The sequence below is a fragment of the Manis javanica genome, chromosome 4 (assembly GCF_040802235.1).
Source record: "Manis javanica isolate MJ-LG chromosome 4, MJ_LKY, whole genome shotgun sequence".
NCBI classification, from domain to species: domain Eukaryota; kingdom Metazoa; phylum Chordata; class Mammalia; order Pholidota; family Manidae; genus Manis; species Manis javanica.
Genome location: NC_133159.1, coordinates 137527320 through 137545263, shown reverse-complemented (window position 1 = coordinate 137545263; position 17944 = coordinate 137527320). Strand labels below are relative to the sequence as shown.

General features: G+C 37.4%; 1 protein-coding gene across 4 annotated transcripts in view; it reads right to left on the bottom strand.

The window, feature by feature from the left end:
- FAM222B (family with sequence similarity 222 member B) overlaps window positions 1-17944 on the bottom strand; it is a 52339-nt gene that overhangs the window by 31058 nt on the left and 3337 nt on the right. The window contains exon 1 of one of the 4 annotated variants that reach the window (XM_017640840.3): window positions 107-372. The exons of 2 other annotated variants lie outside the window; for them this stretch is intronic. The gene's annotated coding sequence lies outside the window, so the exon portion shown is untranslated. Of the gene's footprint in view, window positions 1-106; window positions 373-17944 lie in introns of those variants that run through there. One more of the 4 variants, XM_073235097.1, reaches the window with a different exon arrangement.

The window sequence follows — 17944 nt, the reverse complement described above, 5'->3', positions numbered from 1 at the left end:
ATAAACTGATAGGATGTGGAGTTATTACTGCCCATTCCATTTCCCCTTTTCTCACAAGGTTAAGTCGGCTCAAGTCGGAGTTGTATTAGAAAAAGCACACACACACCTTGAGCCCTGGAACGGAGGTGAGTCGCTCCGCAGCGCTCGGTGGGGCTCCCGGCTCCGCTCCGCCTGCCTAGGGGCAAGCTTAGCCCTTCCTGGGCTCCCCACCCCTAGGAGGATGGTGGAGAAGGGACCTCTAGGGGCCCAAGGGGAGGGGGAGGCGGCTGCTCCAGGTGCCAGGCTCTCCGAGCGCAGCACTCCGCCGTGCCCCGACACCCCCTCCCCCAGCTGGCTGCCACTCACTCCCCTTCGCCGCCGGAAGCCAGCCCTCCTCCTTCAACTCCATCCCGGCCCTCCGCGAGCCCCCCCGTCCGAACAGCCAATGGAGAGCCAGGGAGCCAGCGGAGCGACCCGCCAAGCAGCCAACTGGGGAGGCCCTCTGGGAGGTCAGCCGTCAGGGATAGGCCAGCAACCCGCGGCCCCGGCCCAGGCGCGGCTCCTCTTTGTTAGAGCTGCCCCCATCTCTCCTGGCCCCCACCCCAAAGCCGACAGCCAGGCGTCCCGCAGTTGAGCCAGGTGATGCCGCGCCCCTTCTCCCGCTCCCCGGCCCACTCTCTGCCTGAGAAGGAGGAATGACACCCATCCAGGCGATACCTCCCGAGTGCCTCAGACCTCCACAGCAGTAGCCAGTGGGAGACACCGATGGTAAAATGATGCTCCCCAGGCCTTACGGGCTCGCCCTTCTTTTCTCAGACTAGTCAACCATTCTTTCTCATAACCGTGCGTAGATTTTGGTTTGCATATTAGATTAACTACACACATCAATCCACGCGGTCAGACTCCAGCTTCCCGTGACGCAGAAATTAAGGGCTTAGTGGTGGGGACGTACTGGGAAGTTATCTGGAAGTTGGTGGGATGGGAGACGGAAAACATCAAATCACCTTCCAAAAACAAACACCAAAAACATACAGTTGACTAACCCAGGTCAGATACAAGACATCTATATCCAATTAAACCCAAGCTAACCACTCCCTTTAGCAGGTTTGAGTACAATCAAGAAGCAAATCTAAGTCTTGTTCAAGCCATATACCTAATATTAGAAAAAACTCAGCAACCCCGCTGCATAACTGGCAGGTTGCATCAACACTTCAATCACTAATGCCAATGTTAGGGGCATAACTGTTGGGATGGAATATTCTGAAGTACACAGAATATTTTCTTAGGTATAATGAGGCTCATTCAAGGGAAAAAAAATAAGGTCAATGAAGGCAAGCTATTACCTTAGATTGTCATTTTTGTCTACAGAGTTCTTTCAGCTAATCTTAAGCAGATCAGTCTACAATTCCACTTAGTTCCTCAAATACTACTATAATTTTTTAAATAAATAAGTCCCTTTCTTGTGCAGAGCTCAAAGCATTTCATATCTATAACCTCAGTCCTCTTAGAAGATGGAAAAGGAGCTGTATGACATACCCATTTTAAAGCCAGCTCTTTCTTCTAACCCAGTTAAGACTGGCTTAAACAGATTTATAGAGGAACTTAAGTGGTGTCTCATAGGCCAGCGTTCATTTGGGTCCATGTGAAGAGAACCAAATGTGAAAATCATTTTATTTTAAATTCTGCCCATTAAAGTCTAATAGATTAGCTAGCAGGTGAGTCTAGTCCCTCCCGGTCTTCCGACCTAAAAGAAAAATTCTCAAGAGCACAAAACAGTTACAACACTTTCTCCTCATCATTCAATTCTCTGGCATTTTCCATATTAAAATAATTAAACTTAAATACTTCAAGAAGCTGCTGTTTTAAATAGCTGACCTAAAAGATACTCTTGATGTCTAAGGGAAACGTCTATGTCAGTACATTCCTTTAGACTCTAGCCTTCTTAATAAAAGCAATTTTCTTTGAAGAATTAAATAGAAACTAAACCTTAAAACTTTCCAAGATCACTCAAGCACCAATTAATTTGCCAAGACATCAAAAACAAACATACCAGTCTTGCCATTTTTATCACAAATGTTCTTGACAAATGAATAACACACACAAAAATTCTAATATTCTCTTCTAAAATATAAAACAAGAAACTCTTAAGGAGTTTCAAATACCTTAACTGAAATTAAAATATCAACAGCATCTTACCAAAGTATCTATATAGTCTGAGAAACCAGAGGAATTATAACTGTTTGATAAAAGATCACAAGGGTAATGGGGTATCATGATTGGTGCACATGGTCTGTGTATGGGGTCACAGGGAAGACAGCATAGCTCAGAGAAGACAAAGAGGGACTCTGTAGCATCTTCCTACACTAATGGACAGTGACTGCAATGGGGTATGGGGCTGAATGTAATAGCCACATGGTTTTTCTTGTGAAACCTTCGTAAGAGTGTATATCAATGATACCTTAATCAATCAATTAATTAATTGAATTTAAAAAGATCACAAGGGTAGCCCAAAATATTTCTTCCTAAAGATGAATGCAAGTCCAATTTCTTTTTATGTCCCTCAAATGCACTCTTGTTATCTTATTTACCACTACCCTTACCACTACCCATGTCTGCCAGGTAACTATGACTTCTTTCTAGTCTCCTTCATTCCACATACCATGGCTTTCATCCATTTGTTCTTGTTAGAAGAACTACAGAAACAGTTCAATTTATTGCACATTTACTAGATGCAAGGCCCTGTGTCAAAAACTATGGTTGGCTGGTTGCTTTATCATCATAAACCTATGAAATAGATACTTCCCCCATTTTTACAAATGAAGAAACTGAGGTTCGGAGAGGCTGAACAATCTGCTCTAGGTCACAGCTGGTAAATAGAAAAGTCAATATTAAAACTTACACCTTCCTGGCTCCAAATCTAATACTCCTATTCATTATGCTGTATCATGGCTCTCTGGTGCCTATGTCATCCAGCCAAGTTTTCACTCAATGGCTTTTACATGTTCCATAATCTGGCACTATCCTATCAAACTTACTCCCTACCTTTCTTCAGCATGTTTTCTCCACACCAGAAGGACTGATTTGCTTGCTTACTGTATGTGTTTCATGTTCACCATTTCTAGTGTCTTGCCATGACTTGTGCTGTTACAACTATTCCATTTAAATCCTATTTTTCAAGGCCTGGCTCAGATTCCACCTCCCTTGTAGGCCTTCTTTGATGCTGTCAACAGTGATTCCTTTTCTGAATCGTTATTACACAATTTAGTACTTAATTGTTCTGTTTTCTAATATGTGGTTTGCCTAATTTAGACTGTAACTCAGAGTTTATATTTGCCTTTGTATTTTCTCTCTTCCCAATTTTGCAGTGAGGCATACATAGTAAAGTCCTCAATATTTAGAATAGTAAACTTTGTAGCAAAAGAATGGTCCAAATCACTTATATCACCCAAGTTCTCGTAACAGCCACCAAAGCTGATATCATTAACTTTCTTCATTTATTTTCAAGACAGAATAAATAACCAAGTTCTAATTCTGCCACTTTAGTACTAAGTACTTATCCACTCTATGCTTCAATAGTATGGAAAAACCGATAGGAGGGGCCTCAGAGGGTTGGTGATGTTTCTTGTCTGGGAACTAGTTATATAAGTAGGTTTAATTTGTGAAAATTCATTGAGGGGTACACTTATGGACACTTTCCTATATGTATATATATATATATTTTTTCAATTGTTTTTAGCTTTTTTTTTTTTGAGAGGGCATCTCTCATATTTATTGATCAAATGGTTGTTAACAATAAAATTCTGTATAGGGGACTCAATGCGCAATCATTAATCAATCCCAAGCCTAATTCTCAACAGTCTCCAATCTTCTGAAGCATAATGAACAAATTCTTACATGGTGAACAAGGTCTTACATAGTGAATAAGTTCTTACATGGTGAACAGTGCAAGGGCAGTCATATCACAGAAACTTTTGGTTTTGATCACGCATCATGAACTATAAACAATCAAGTCAGATATGATTTTTCATTTGATTTTTATACTTGATTTATATGTAAATCCCACATTACTCCCTTATTTATTTTTTTTAATGAAATGCTGAGGTGGTAGGTAGATGCAAGATAAAGGTAGAAAACATAATTTAGTGCTGTAAGAGGGCAAATGTAGATGATCAGGTCTGTGCCTATAGACTAAGTATTAATCCAAGGTAGACAAGGGCAACAAAACATCCACGGATGCAGATTTCTCTCAAAACAGGGGGGTGAGGTTCTAAGCCTCACCTCTATTGATCCCCAATTTCTCACCTGATGGCCCCCTTGCGACTGTGCCTGTCTTAGGTTGTTCCTCCCTTGAGGAATCTTACCCGTCTCTGGCTAACCAGCCGTCTTCCCGGGCCATACAGGGAAATGTAAAGTTGGTAAGTGAGAGAAAAGCAATATTCTTTGAAAAGGTTAGCTTTTTACTTCTTTGCAGATTTATGCCCTGTGGCTTCTATGCCCAGCATTTGTCTTGGGGTTATCTTTACCACTTGGAAGAATTATGATACTCGGTAATTTTCAATATGAGGCACGAATTCTACTAAAGGGTTGTAATTAGGAAGGAAGAAGAAAAGCTATAGAAGTAGCAGACGGAAGAAAACATGGGAAGATTGATTATTTCTTTGACATAACTTCTTGTAGAGTAACATAAGCATGTATAGGTTTTAACATCCTATATGTATATTTTACCTCAATAAAAAGTTTTAAAATATCAAGTTTCAGATTGTATTATAAAATAATCATGCCTATTTTTTAAGCAAATATGAACATTATATAATCTGTAGGTCCAAGAAAATATCTGGAAATACATGCACCAGTTTGTCTACAGTGGTTACCACTGAGAGGAAAATAAGAAGGGTGTGGAGTAAAGGATATAATTTTTCAAATACTTGTTTTATTCAATCTTTTGAAAAATAAACATGCATTAATTTTGTACTGTTAATAATTAGCTAAATAATGGAATTTCAGATTATTTATAGTTTTTAAACTTTCTATGTTGAACATATCTTACTTTCATAATCAGTAAAAGATGAAAACATCAAACACACACATTACCTGTCAGAAACAGAAGAAAAAGATCAATGGGCTGTACTGAAAATTAGTTTAGCTAACATCCAGCTAGTCTGATCACTGAACTTCAAAATTTCTTGAGTACTTTATTTTGCAAAATTCCCAAAAGACATTTACAAAAAAAACAGGGTGCTTTTTAACACTTAATTTACTCCAATAAAAATAAATACAGTTTTCAGTAGAATGAAATAACAAATTCAGAATAACAATGAGTTATCCTGAATAGAAGCTGAATACAATTAAAAACGCATTTTCCCCATAAAGACCCCGCTACGTGACATTTTTCAGAATTCAAATACCCATGAGACAAAACAAACTTTGATAAGAAACCTTATTATTCACTAGACTATAAAACAGCAAGTATGAAAAAGCAAGTGTGAACGTTAATTTTAAAAAAAAGGCAATGCCTTGAACTATTATTTCAACATAGCAAGGTATTTTTCAGTACTTTTTTTTACTGGCTGCACTTTCTCTTTCAGACACTAGAGGGAAGTGTAAAATCCATTCACTGTATCTTTGGGAATTCAGTTTACTCATTCATTCACTCACATCAACACATATTTATTGCATTCCTATAGACCAGGCCTCTATTAGACCCCAGAGACAAAAACAAAAAGCTACAGTCCCTGTCTTTACGGCGCTTAGACTTGGTGAGGGGAGACACACAAGCTTTAAGAAAAAAAAAAAAGCAAACTCAACAAAGAATGAACATGAGAACCAAACCTCAACTTTTGCAAGACTGTGGGTTTAGAACAGGACAGAAGAGGAAGCATTTCTAGCAGAGGAAGAAAAAACGTGTCCATATAATAATTCACACTAGATGAACCAGTTTATCCAAACTGGCTTGTAACAATGTTACCCACCTTTATCTAAAAGGAAATAACCTATACCTAGAAAATATCTTTAAACTGTTATTTACAGAAAGTAGGGGCATAAAATATTAACAAGTGTGGAAGATCTGCTGAAATATCTAGTTGGCCAGGCTTCAAATCAACTGTACAACAGTTTAAAAAGCATGAAGGTAACAGACACAACTGGAGTTAAGAATGCTTACATGGTAATAAAAATTCTCATTTGAAATCAGGATAAATTACATTACACTCCCCTGAAAGAGTGTGTCAAAGGTAAATGATTAAGTAGAAGTTTCCTATGTGCTCTGTCTCACACAAATTAAGTTTCCCAAACTAGGAAATAGAGTAATCTGACAATTAGCTTTCACTGATGCCTTTGAAAAGCCTCTCTAAAGACAAGGAACATCTTGGTTGGCAAATCATTTCCACACCTACATAATTCAAGCCTACATAGAAAAAGCTAAGACTTTAACTGTTAAAAAACCGAATTAAAGCTCAAAGTCACCAGAAGGACAATGGAAACATTTGTATGCTCTATTTGTCCCTATTCCTCAAAATGACTGTTTCATCTTTTGCTATATCTGGTATCTGGATCGTGTGTGCTAGGGTGGGGAGTTGGAAAGAAGGGACAAATTGTTAATTTCTTATACTGAGGGTAAATTTCTCATACTAATGGCATAGCACATGGCAGAAAAAGTAAAAGCCAGCATCTCCTGCAAAAGTTTCACACACATACACAAAATTAGACAGCAAACTTGCAAATCAAGCATGATTTGGCATCTTTAAATGCAGAGCCAATTCTCTTCTAGTGCCAAAGCCAATGGCTTCTCCTATAGATAAAATGGCAGAGTTCCTGAAAAAGCCCTGGACGCTGTTTCCCCACAATCCTATCATCTGTCAAAAGACAGAAAACAAAAAGAAGGCTTTGCCAGCCAGAAAAAGCAATATAACCAAGAGCCAACACTTTACTTCAGACAGAAGGAGATGCATCTTTGGAAGAATAGAGACAAAAGAGGCTTTCTATTGCTCAAATAACCAACGCAAACATTTTAACCAAATACCATCTTGGACAAGTATTTGATGCCAATAGTCTGCTCTCTCACTTTCCATTGAGAGCCTTAAAGAATATTTGCAACATTAAAAAAAAAGTTGATTGCCACAAAATACAAATAATTTTTACAAATCAATAAGAAAAAGACAAATAACCAAAGGGGAAAATTTCAAGAAGTCACAGGGTAAACACATAAGCTCAAATATTAACACATACTCCATATTGTTACTATGTAGTGGTAAATGCTTCTCCATACAGTCATAAAGGTATTTTGAATTTAAAGTATTGCCAACTGCAAGCTTCCAGAGAAATCTTGGCTACTCAGAATTTAAAAAAAAAAAGGTAAGAATACCTCAAATCATCATGTTATACACTTTAAAGTATCTTACAATTTCATTTGTCCATTATACCTCGTTAAAGCTGAGGGAGGGGGGGAAGATAAGGGTGCCCAGCATAAGCTATACATCCCTAAAAATATTTAAGAAAGAAACTTCGTGAAATATCTATTCTGGGAAGGAAACTCTTAAGTGCAACGGAAACAGGTAAATGGCATCAAATTCCAAGGAACTAAAATAAGAACATAAAATGAACCTTTACTATGAACAAAGCAGATGACGGAGACAAAGAACAGTCTAAATACAAAGGCAAAGAATCTCCAAGAAAGTAAGTTTACTCAACCATCTTTGCTGTGGAAGCAGGACATTCAAGGACCCTTTTACCAGTCACCAAATGTGAAAGAAAAGCAAATAATGCCTGGGAGCAGCAAAAGCAAGTACAGTCTCCCCATCAAAGGGGAAAAGAAAGCTAAACCTTTAACTTGTCCTTGATACAAAGAGGTAATGGACTGTAGGAGAACTCAAATTCCAGAAAAAAGATTCAATTCCAACCATTAAAGCTAAGAACTTTGTGTCACTTTGTTCTAAAATTAGCAGTATACAGGTCCCTACTGAAAAAAATACAATACACAAGATCCCAACTGAGTTGTCAGCAGGGTAAAGTTCTGGGCATGTCAGCAGACTATTGCTTAACCATTTCAGTTGTCCTTTATCAGCTTGAGACATCAAAAGCAGCACATCCCAGTTTTCCTCTGCTGTTAATGTCACTTTAGAGGCTGAGAAAAAATCAGTTCATCAGATTCAAATTTCAAGCATTTTCTAAGTACATTATAGATAATGATGCCACCAAGTCTATTTTTAGACTCAGGTGTGGAACAAGGAGTGCTAGTTTTGCCTGAAATGGCACCATGCCCCTCTTCAAAGCCTAACTGCAACCATAATCTAAGCCTGCATTAAAGTGTCTATATCGTGTTGCCCAAAATAAATTAAAATGCTTTTTCAGTTTTTTGTGAGTGGTTCTATTAACTGGCTGTGATGCTTTAAATATAGGTAAATCACCACCATGAGTCCTTTAAATATTCGGCAATAACTGCCATCGGTGGCATTTATACCCTCACTTGAACCAAAAAGCCAATGTGGTAAAAACTCTTGTGATGCGAATCCTCTAAAGTGATGTTACAAAAAAATATTTGGGAAATATTTTCTTTTAACAAAAGGCTGCTTCATTACAGTTCCGTAATTGTTACATTCTAGAAATTAGGGTAGCAATAGCTCTTCCCAAATCCTGGGCTATTTTTTCTTCAGATAGTATTTATAAAATTATATCACCTTTCTTAAAAGGAACTTAAGGCCACTAACAGTATGTTGCTAATTTTCACAACATCCCAATATAGAACTATTATTTAGCATTTATAGCACATTTTAACTTGCAAAAGTATTTCACAATTATTTTCATTAGTAGTCATGCCTCACAACCACCCACTGAGCTAAACTGGTCCTTTATCCTCATTTGACAATAGAGAAAACTGATGTATTGTAAGGCCAAGGTCAAGCCAGTCTGCTTTCCCAAGACCAGAAACCTAAGCCTTTAAAAAAATCCTCATTCACTCAACCAATATATCTGTACTATTCATAACCCTGGTTAAAAACAGGAGAGCACCTAAAACGACAGTACAGAAACATTAAAAGATCATAACACCTCCACAAAAATATATAACCACTTTGCAATACAAGTAAGTAAGGCTTTAGAAACAGTGACACAGGAGTTTTCAGAAATTGGCTTCCAAAACCTCACTGTCATCATACAAAAACTAAAGTATGATCAAATGTGTCTTTATCTCATTCCTCCCTCCAATCTACTACAATCACACTTCTTTTCATCTCCACTACCCCAGTATGTGGTCCCAGTCAAGGTAATACTAATCTCTATGTTCCCAAATCCCAAGGGTACTTCTTTGTCTTACCTGAGACAGCACTTGGTACAGAGGTTCACTCCCCTCTTGAAAGATATTCTTGACTTCCAACTTGGCTTCTGTAACATCACTTTCCTGGTTTTCCTCTTCTATCACTGGCAGCTCCTTCTCTTTCAGACCTCTTTTCTCTAGCCACAAACTATTCCTTGGTGACTTCCTAACTGAATTCCATGACTTCAAATTCTACCCACATGTTGATGATCACCAAGTCTACAATTCCAGCCCAGACTTCTCCCAGGAATGTCAGGGCTTTTCTATCCAACTATCTTATAGCTCCAGTTGGCTGTCTAACAAGCATCTCAAACTTGACATGACCAAAACAGAATTCTTGACAAATAACATTCTATCACAGTCTCATCCATCTCAATAATTATCATCACCATTTACCTACCTAATTGCTTCAACCAATAATGTAGAAGTTAGCCATGATTCCTCTTTGCCTCACTCTCTCTGGATGATGCCAATCCCAGAGCAAGTCCTGTCAACTTCACTTCCAAAAGATACCCCAAATCTGCCTACTTCTCTATAGCTCTTCTACCATCACTCCAGTCCAAGTCAGTCACCATCAACTCTGATCTAAAACAGTACAAGAACCTTGTAACTAGTCTCCTTGCCTCCACTCTTGATCCTCCTACATCCATTTCCACACAGTAATAACCAGAATTTTCTTTCTAATTACAAATCAACCCACATCATATTCTTCCTTAAAAACCTCTAAAGGAAACACATTACCCTGGCTTTCAAATCTCGGTGTCATCTGGCCTCTGCCAGCTTCTTACACCACTCTCCTCACCCACCATATTCCAGCCACAACAGCCTTATTTCCATTACTCCAATGTACAGAGTTCATTACTTCTTACCTTTGCACTACAATGTTTGATCTGCTAATCTTTATATTCTCCTAGATCTTTAGTGCTATACACTCAGAGAGTATTCCCTATTCTCCCAAAATAAAGTAGCTACCCATTCATTCTCCTACATGTCACTCTATTTTATTTCCCTGCATAGTATTTATCTTTAATTCATTTTTAAGTTGTCTGTTATCTGTTTACCCTCCCTAGAATATAAGCTCCATAATAGCAGGGACTTTATCTTGTTTATCTACTGCTAGTGTATTGCTAGTGCCCAAACACATAACTAGGAACTGCAAATTTGGCAAGCTTAGTTGTTAGGTGCTGAAGTTAAAAAGTTAAAAAGACTAACCCCTACCCACAAAGAGCTCATAATCCAGTTGAGGAAACAAAACATTTAAATAGTAAATGTAATGCTAGCAGGTTAACAAAATGTCAGAGAAGCCCAGCAGCAAGAGTGATTAATTATGCCTTAGGAACTAGGAAGACTTCACAGAAGAACTGAGCTATCAGCTAAACCCTAAAGATTAATTAGGAGATTCACTAGATTGTTAATTATGTTTGTCTGTGTGGAAGTGTCCTTGGAAGAAAATTAAATAACTAGAACTAAAACATAATGAAAAAAGGGGGAAGGAAGATGGAAGTAAGCATCTGCTATGTATTAGGCACCACGGGTAATAAAGGGTCTTAAAGGCAAAGCGGATAAGCAGTCTCACAACTCAGGAATATCACTGTATGGCAGTGTGTTGGATGGATCAACTGAAGAGGTGATAAGACTAGAGGCATGTAGACGAGGTAGGAGGTCACTGCAACTGCCCAAACGAGAAAGGAAAATGGTCTAATCGAAGACTTTGGCAATATGTTAGAAAGAAAAATGCAGATTCAGGAGACATATAAAGTTAAAATCAGACCTAGGGTTCAACCAGATATGAGTGGTAAAGGAAAAAGAAGAACGAAGATCAAACCCAAGTTTTGATTTAGGCAACTGTGCGGCTACTGATAACATTCAACTAGGCAAAGACTCTAGAAGATTTAGATTTTGTGGCAAAGATAATGAATTCCTAGGTGACTATGAGACATCTAGGTGGATTTTGGAAATTTAATATTGCATCCCAAGAAAGGAGAAATTTGAGTTAAATATAGATATTTGGAGCATGTGTCTATGTGTGCAGCAAATTTCATCACCTGTGAAAAATAAAAGGTGACTAAGAACAGAATTCTTGAGAACACCAACATTTAGAGAATGGATGGAAGAAAAGGGGACTATAAGGCTACAAAGGAGATTAAGGAAGAATAGGAGTTAAGAGGAAACCAGGAGTGGACAGTGTCACAATTTAAAGGAGCAGAGGCAAAATAAACTAAGGACTGAAATGTGTCATCCTGGGTTTAACAATTCAGTCTTTGAGCGGAGCAATTTCAGTGGAATGGTGGTGGTAAAATCACATTATGTGCTTGAGGAATACATAAGCTGTGAGAAAGTGAAGAGAGCTGGGAGAAATCTACTTTTATAAACAGGAGATAACAGCAGTAACTGGAGGTAGGGTGGGGACAGAGAGTTGGGGGAAAAAAGACATAAAGACTAAAGATTCATATGAAAGAGAAATAGTGGTGTAACAACATCACAGAGGGATTAACAGTATAAAGGAAATTTTGACGTGAATATGAATACAGTAAATTCTGTTAAGTGTAGAAGTAAAGATAATTTCCACTTGATAGCCTCTGTGAGAAAAGTGAGGGAAGAATAACATTAAAGGACTAGAGATCAACTGGATTAACAATTTACCAAGAACAGTCGAATGTTTAGGTGAGACACAGGAACTTTAACCAGACACCCAACAATGCCCTAGTAAAAGGAATGACCCTACTTATGTAAATAAAAGTTCTTACTTAGAAATTTGAGAGCTGGTGGAAAATCAGAGTAGTTGTGGGAAAAAAAAAACATAGTAGAGACATGATCCAGAAACAATACCAAATAGTTCAAATTGCCTCTCACAAGAAAGCAATAGTAGAGGGATGAGGATGGATGCCCAGCAGAGGAGGGAATGCTGTTAACCAATATTGGACATGGTTCAACTGCCTAAAATTTACAGCCAATTTTCTCAATGTCTCCAAATCTGAACACACTCACTAGTAAGCTGTAATACACAACTTCCAAGAATATTAAGGATGTCTCCTGTCACAATATTCAGTGTACAAGCTTCAGTCCATTAAGCAATCTCTGGGAGAACAGAGGGTTTGGCTAGATTTTATATGAGATCCACATATCCCCCAATAAACATGGTAAGTCTCACTAGTGGATACTTTCTCATGCACTAAAATGGATACTTTTCCTTTAGGTGACACAGCAGTGTCCTAGAACAGGAAGAAGAGAGTGGGGAAGGGAAACAAGTAGCACCATACATGACAATAATCAAACTTAACAGTAAAAAATAACTAGCAAAGTATCCTTGAAGTCTTAAGAATCAGAGCACACAACTGCATTTCAAAGTAAAATATATTCTAAAGGATCTAACATTTCTACTCAGAATTTTCACCATGTATCTTCTAAATTATTTTAAATATATTTAAAAAAAATAAAATTAAGTTAAAAAACTCAAATATATTTAGGAAATTACATTCCTGTAATTCTTCTTTAAAGTCTCCCTCTTCTGACCTCACTTTATTTTTCACTTATGCACAAAATTCACTTTTTAGTTAGTGTTCAGTTCTAAGAGTTATCATAAATACATGAAGTCATATAACCACAACCACAATCAAGATACAGAACAGTTTCCATCACTCTACAAAAATTTCTTCATGCTACTCCTCTGTAGTCAAACACACCCCCTATCTTTAACCTGCAATCACTAATGTGTACTCCACTCTGTCTCTATGGTTTTGACTTTTCCAGAGCATCATTTAAATTCAATTATGTAGTGAGTAACCTTTTGAGCTTGGTTTCTTTCACTTATCACAATGTGTATGAGATTCATTTATATTATTGCATATATGAAGAGTTTCTTTTTATTACTGCGCACTATTCCATTGTATGAATATATCATAGTTGATTTATCCATCCCGAAGTTGAGAGACTTTCAAGCTGTTTCCAGCTTCTGTGAGTACAAATAAAGCTGCTATAAACATTCACACACAGGTTTTTGTGTCATAGGTTGCTGATTCTCTTGGGTAAATACTTGGGTCATATGTTAGGTTTATGTTTTACTTCATAAGAAACTCTCACAATGTTTTCCAAAGTTCCAGTTGTTCCACATCCTCACCAATCTTTAATCTAGTCAGTTTTCTCCTTTGGTTGTTCTTTTTAGCCATTCTAATGGCATATCTCATGATTTTAATTTGCATTTCTCTGATGACTAAGATGTTCAGCACATTTTCATGCACTTACATGCTGTCCATATAGCCTCTCTGGTGAAGTCATTCAAATCTTTCACCCTTTTTTTGTTGTTGTTATGGTGTTGTTTGCTTCTTGATGAGGTTTGAGCTCTTTGGGCTCTTCACTCATTTTGGATACAGGTCATACATCAGATAAATGATTTATAAATATTTTTTCCCAGTGTAACTTGTCTTTTCATTTATTTAACAGTCTTTTGCAGAGTAAAAGTCTCAAATTTTACTGTAAAGGTTAGAAATCTTATGTTTATTTTTGAAGGTTCTGATTTTTTAGTTGCAGAGCTGCTCTGAGAATTCCTGCAGTTGTACAGGAAAAGAAAAATGCTTTGTATAAAGATATATGTTAATATTATTTGTTACAATAAAGTTGAAAACCCAATTTTCCAAAAAGACATGCTGCTTATTTCAAATAGTAAAAATAAAAATGTTACATTTCTTGTACTTTACCATGACCCCTCCTCTGTCAATAATCTTCCCTAGCTCTTAATCATCCTTACTTTGGACATTCCTCCATCCTCAAGCCTTCCTTGTCCCTCCAAATATGACTTAAGGGTTAACATGTTTCCACTGTACCCTGAGGTCCTCTATCATCACTCTTAACACATTATATTCTATAACTGACAGTCAACTTGTTTGTTTCTCCCACAGGGACATAAACTCTGAGTGAGCAGGAATTAGCTACATTAGCTACTTCTTAGCTCCTAGCACAGAGCGGGCAATGCATAAACCTTTGTCTTGAATGACCAATTGCTTTGAATGACAGCAAGAAAGGGAAGAAGCTGAAAAGAGATGCCCTACTTTGCACAGATATGTAAGAGAAATACTCCAAGAGTAAAAGGTGACAGCATCTTTTAAAAATGAGACATCTTCAATAAATACATGAAGAGATAGAGGGCAAACCTATAGACTAAAAGATAAATGGTCGACATGTGAAAAACATAATGTATAGACCTTATCTGGATACTGTTTTGAACAGTTGAAAGATTACTGAGATAACCTGGGAAAATGGGAATACTGAATGGATAACTGATGATATTAAGAAATGCTTGTGAATTTGGGGGGGAAATTTCTTTTTTAGTCCTTATCTTTTAGAGATGTATACTGGACTATTTAATTATAAAATTATGGTATCTTGGATTTGTTTAAAAATTATTTGGATGGGTTAGTTGGTAGGGGGTACATAGATGAAACAAGATTAGCATGAGTTGACAATTACTACAGAGAGTGACAGGGGGCTTATTATACTCTTCTGTCTACTCTTGTGTATACGTGCAATTTTCCAAAATATAAAGGTAAAAGGATAACAAATATACAGAATTAATTATTTTCTTCTTAACATTAAGTCCCCAAGCAAAGGGAGAAAAAGGGAAGTATGCGGAGTTAAGCCTCGAACCAAGTAGAGAGCCTGGGGATGTTTGTAACTCCCAGCATTTGATTCTCCACTCAAAGCCAGACGTCCTGTTTAATGTCAATATTAAAAATGCTTAGTTAAAATCTACTAACAACTTATATTTCTTCCTTTCATAAAACATGTTTACATTTCAAAATCATGAACTATTAAAAAAGCACCTAAATTATATACCACATTGTCCTTCCAAAAAGCAACAACAGCATGTGTATCTTTTGATTACCATCAGATATGTTTACTTCAGTGTTTTCGGTTCTTAAGTAACTGGCAAGAAAGGTATGAGGTAGCAGAAGACTGAACAGAGTTAGTTAACTTGAGTTCCTAATACCAACTATGAACTAACCTGGCAGCACTGGTTCAAAATTGTCCTGTGGTCTTCAAACCAAATCTTCTGAGGTTCTGGTCCATAGAAATCACCTAGTTTCTAATCTGAGGCATTCAGTGGAACAGATTACTTTCTTTTCCATATTTATAACAGAACTAATGCTAGACAAGGCAGTTTTCCTAAATCTAGTAAACCACTGAAAATAGAAAAAGATGTATAGCTACTATGCACACTAATTTTCTTTTATTGAAAATTTTACACACCTGTATATGCTTTAAAGCATGAAATGGTATTTAATTAAGAGAAATACCATTCTTTCCATTAAGGGGAGAGGTTTTGTGTTTTATTATTTTTTGTGATCTAAAAACTGATAATTTAATCCACATAACATATTAAAAAATGGAAAAATAAGTTAGAATTAGAAGTGTACAAATTATTATAGAGAAGGTACTTAGTGCCACATCCCCATAAAGCCAAGTCCTCCAGATGATGTGAATGAACAACAAAAGCAACCAGAACTTACACTCACAGGGTCATCATTATTTATACCCTAACGATTTCTAGATCTACATATACATTCTAAACCTTTCTAATGAACTCAAGACCCAAATATCCAGAAGTCTACTGGACATTTGCTTCTAGATTTCCCAGGACACTCAAATCTAATATACCAAAATCAAACGCATTTTCCCTCAAATTTAATGCCCTGTATTCCCTAACTTGGTTAATGACGTCTTCATCTACCTACTTGCCCAAGCAAGCAATTTCAAATCCATCTTTGACAACTCTCTTACATACTCCATAACAAGTCAGTAAGATCCTTCTGGTCAGTCTCCTAAAAAGCTCTTTATTTTAATCTGTCTACAATTACACCACTGCCACTATAATTGAGATCTTCAGTATCTCTCAAGCGATCATCACAACCAGTCTCTAAACCAACTATTCTCCCTGGGGCCAATTTCTAACTAAATCTAACTTCCACACTGTGAACAGTGTTACTTTTTAGTAATCTGAACAGGTTCCTTACCTGGTTTTAAACTCTTCCATGACTCCCTAGTACCTACAAAAGGAAATTCAGTTCCCTCACCAAGGCCATCCACAACTGGATTCCAACCCATCTTTCACCTTGCTTCCTTCCATTCTTTCCTCATACCCCCATGGTCTGGTCACATTAAACCACTGGTCCACAGGTCCATACTGTTATAGCTCTGTACCTCTTGTGCAAGCTGTTCTCTGAATTTGAAACACTATCCTCTCCAATCCTTTTTGTTGAAACAGCCAAACAAATGGTAATCATCCCTCAAGACCCAATTGCCTCTTCCTCTAAGAAACCTTCTCCAACCTTCCCTTCCCCCACCAGGCAGAACAGTGCTCCCACAGCACTTAGTGCAATTACTGTACTGATTCATAATTATTTGTTAGTTGCCAATTAAACTGAGCTCTTTAAAAATAAGGATGTGTCATTCATATTTTTATTCCCAGTGCCTAGCACAATGCCTAACACACAGTAGGCACTTTAATGTTTGCTGAGTCTGACTGCTGAATCCAGCATTTTTCAATGAGACTAAAGTCCAAAAAGCTTAAGAGATTCAAATCTAGTTTTGGCTCACTGGTGAAAAGAGACTACAGAATTCATGCTTGTGTTATTTCTAGTCTTTCATATTTTTCCCTACTAGCTTCAGAGTTAGGTACCAGAAAATTAGTAACTGAGTGAGTCTCTTAAATCATTCTTTAAATGACCTACATCTTCCCATGAAACAGTACAATCCAGTGCTGTACTAAACCACCATTTTATAATTGAGCTATCAAACCTGATAGCTTATTATTCTCCTTGTATTAAATGTGTCCTTAATAAAGAAAATTAAGCATTTTTCCTCTTGAGTTGTCTTTTCACTCTAAGATACAAAACTCTGAAAGGGACATAATAAAGACCTTCATTATTAGCAGCTAAAAGACAGAAATAAGTAAGAACGCATTCACCTCTCACCAACTACACAGTGACTTCACACTTAGCCCTCTGGTCAGCTGTAAAGCTTCAGCCCTTCCTCTGGCCACTAAGCTTCTCAAATTCACACTCACTTTTCAATTTATTATATTAGAATCATCTTTTTAAAGAGTTATTATAATAGTTTAGGAGTTTAAATCCAAGAATTAGGTTCATGTCTCTTCTGAAAATGTGCTAAGCTTCCATTCTGAAAATGTGCAGAGCTTCTTGCTCTGCTGCCTTATGCAATGTTACTCTGCCAAAGTCTTAGCTCATTTCCTCCTCCTGCTTGTCCTGATATGGTAGTACACATTAATACTGCCCTCCCTCTCTCTTCCCATTTTCAGGCTTTACTGTCTCCTCGGAATGCCCTATCTTCTCTGTCCATTTGAGGACCTATCATGCAGTTTCATGCAGGAAGCCTTTTCTGACAATACCTGCACCCAGCCTTCCATAAACTCACATAACAAGTTGTACCTTCCTCTAACAGAGTGTTTATTGCACTTCATCAATTCTAAGGCATACTCCCCCCACCCACAACACACATTCTCTGAAAACATCTTACAAGTGATGGCATACTAGATGTATTAACAGCATTTCTTCTTTCTTGGTAGTGTATAAAGTAATTGTGAACCTTATAATCATTGGCATCACAGATTTGATGAAATGAGGTAGTACCTTCTATTATAATTAC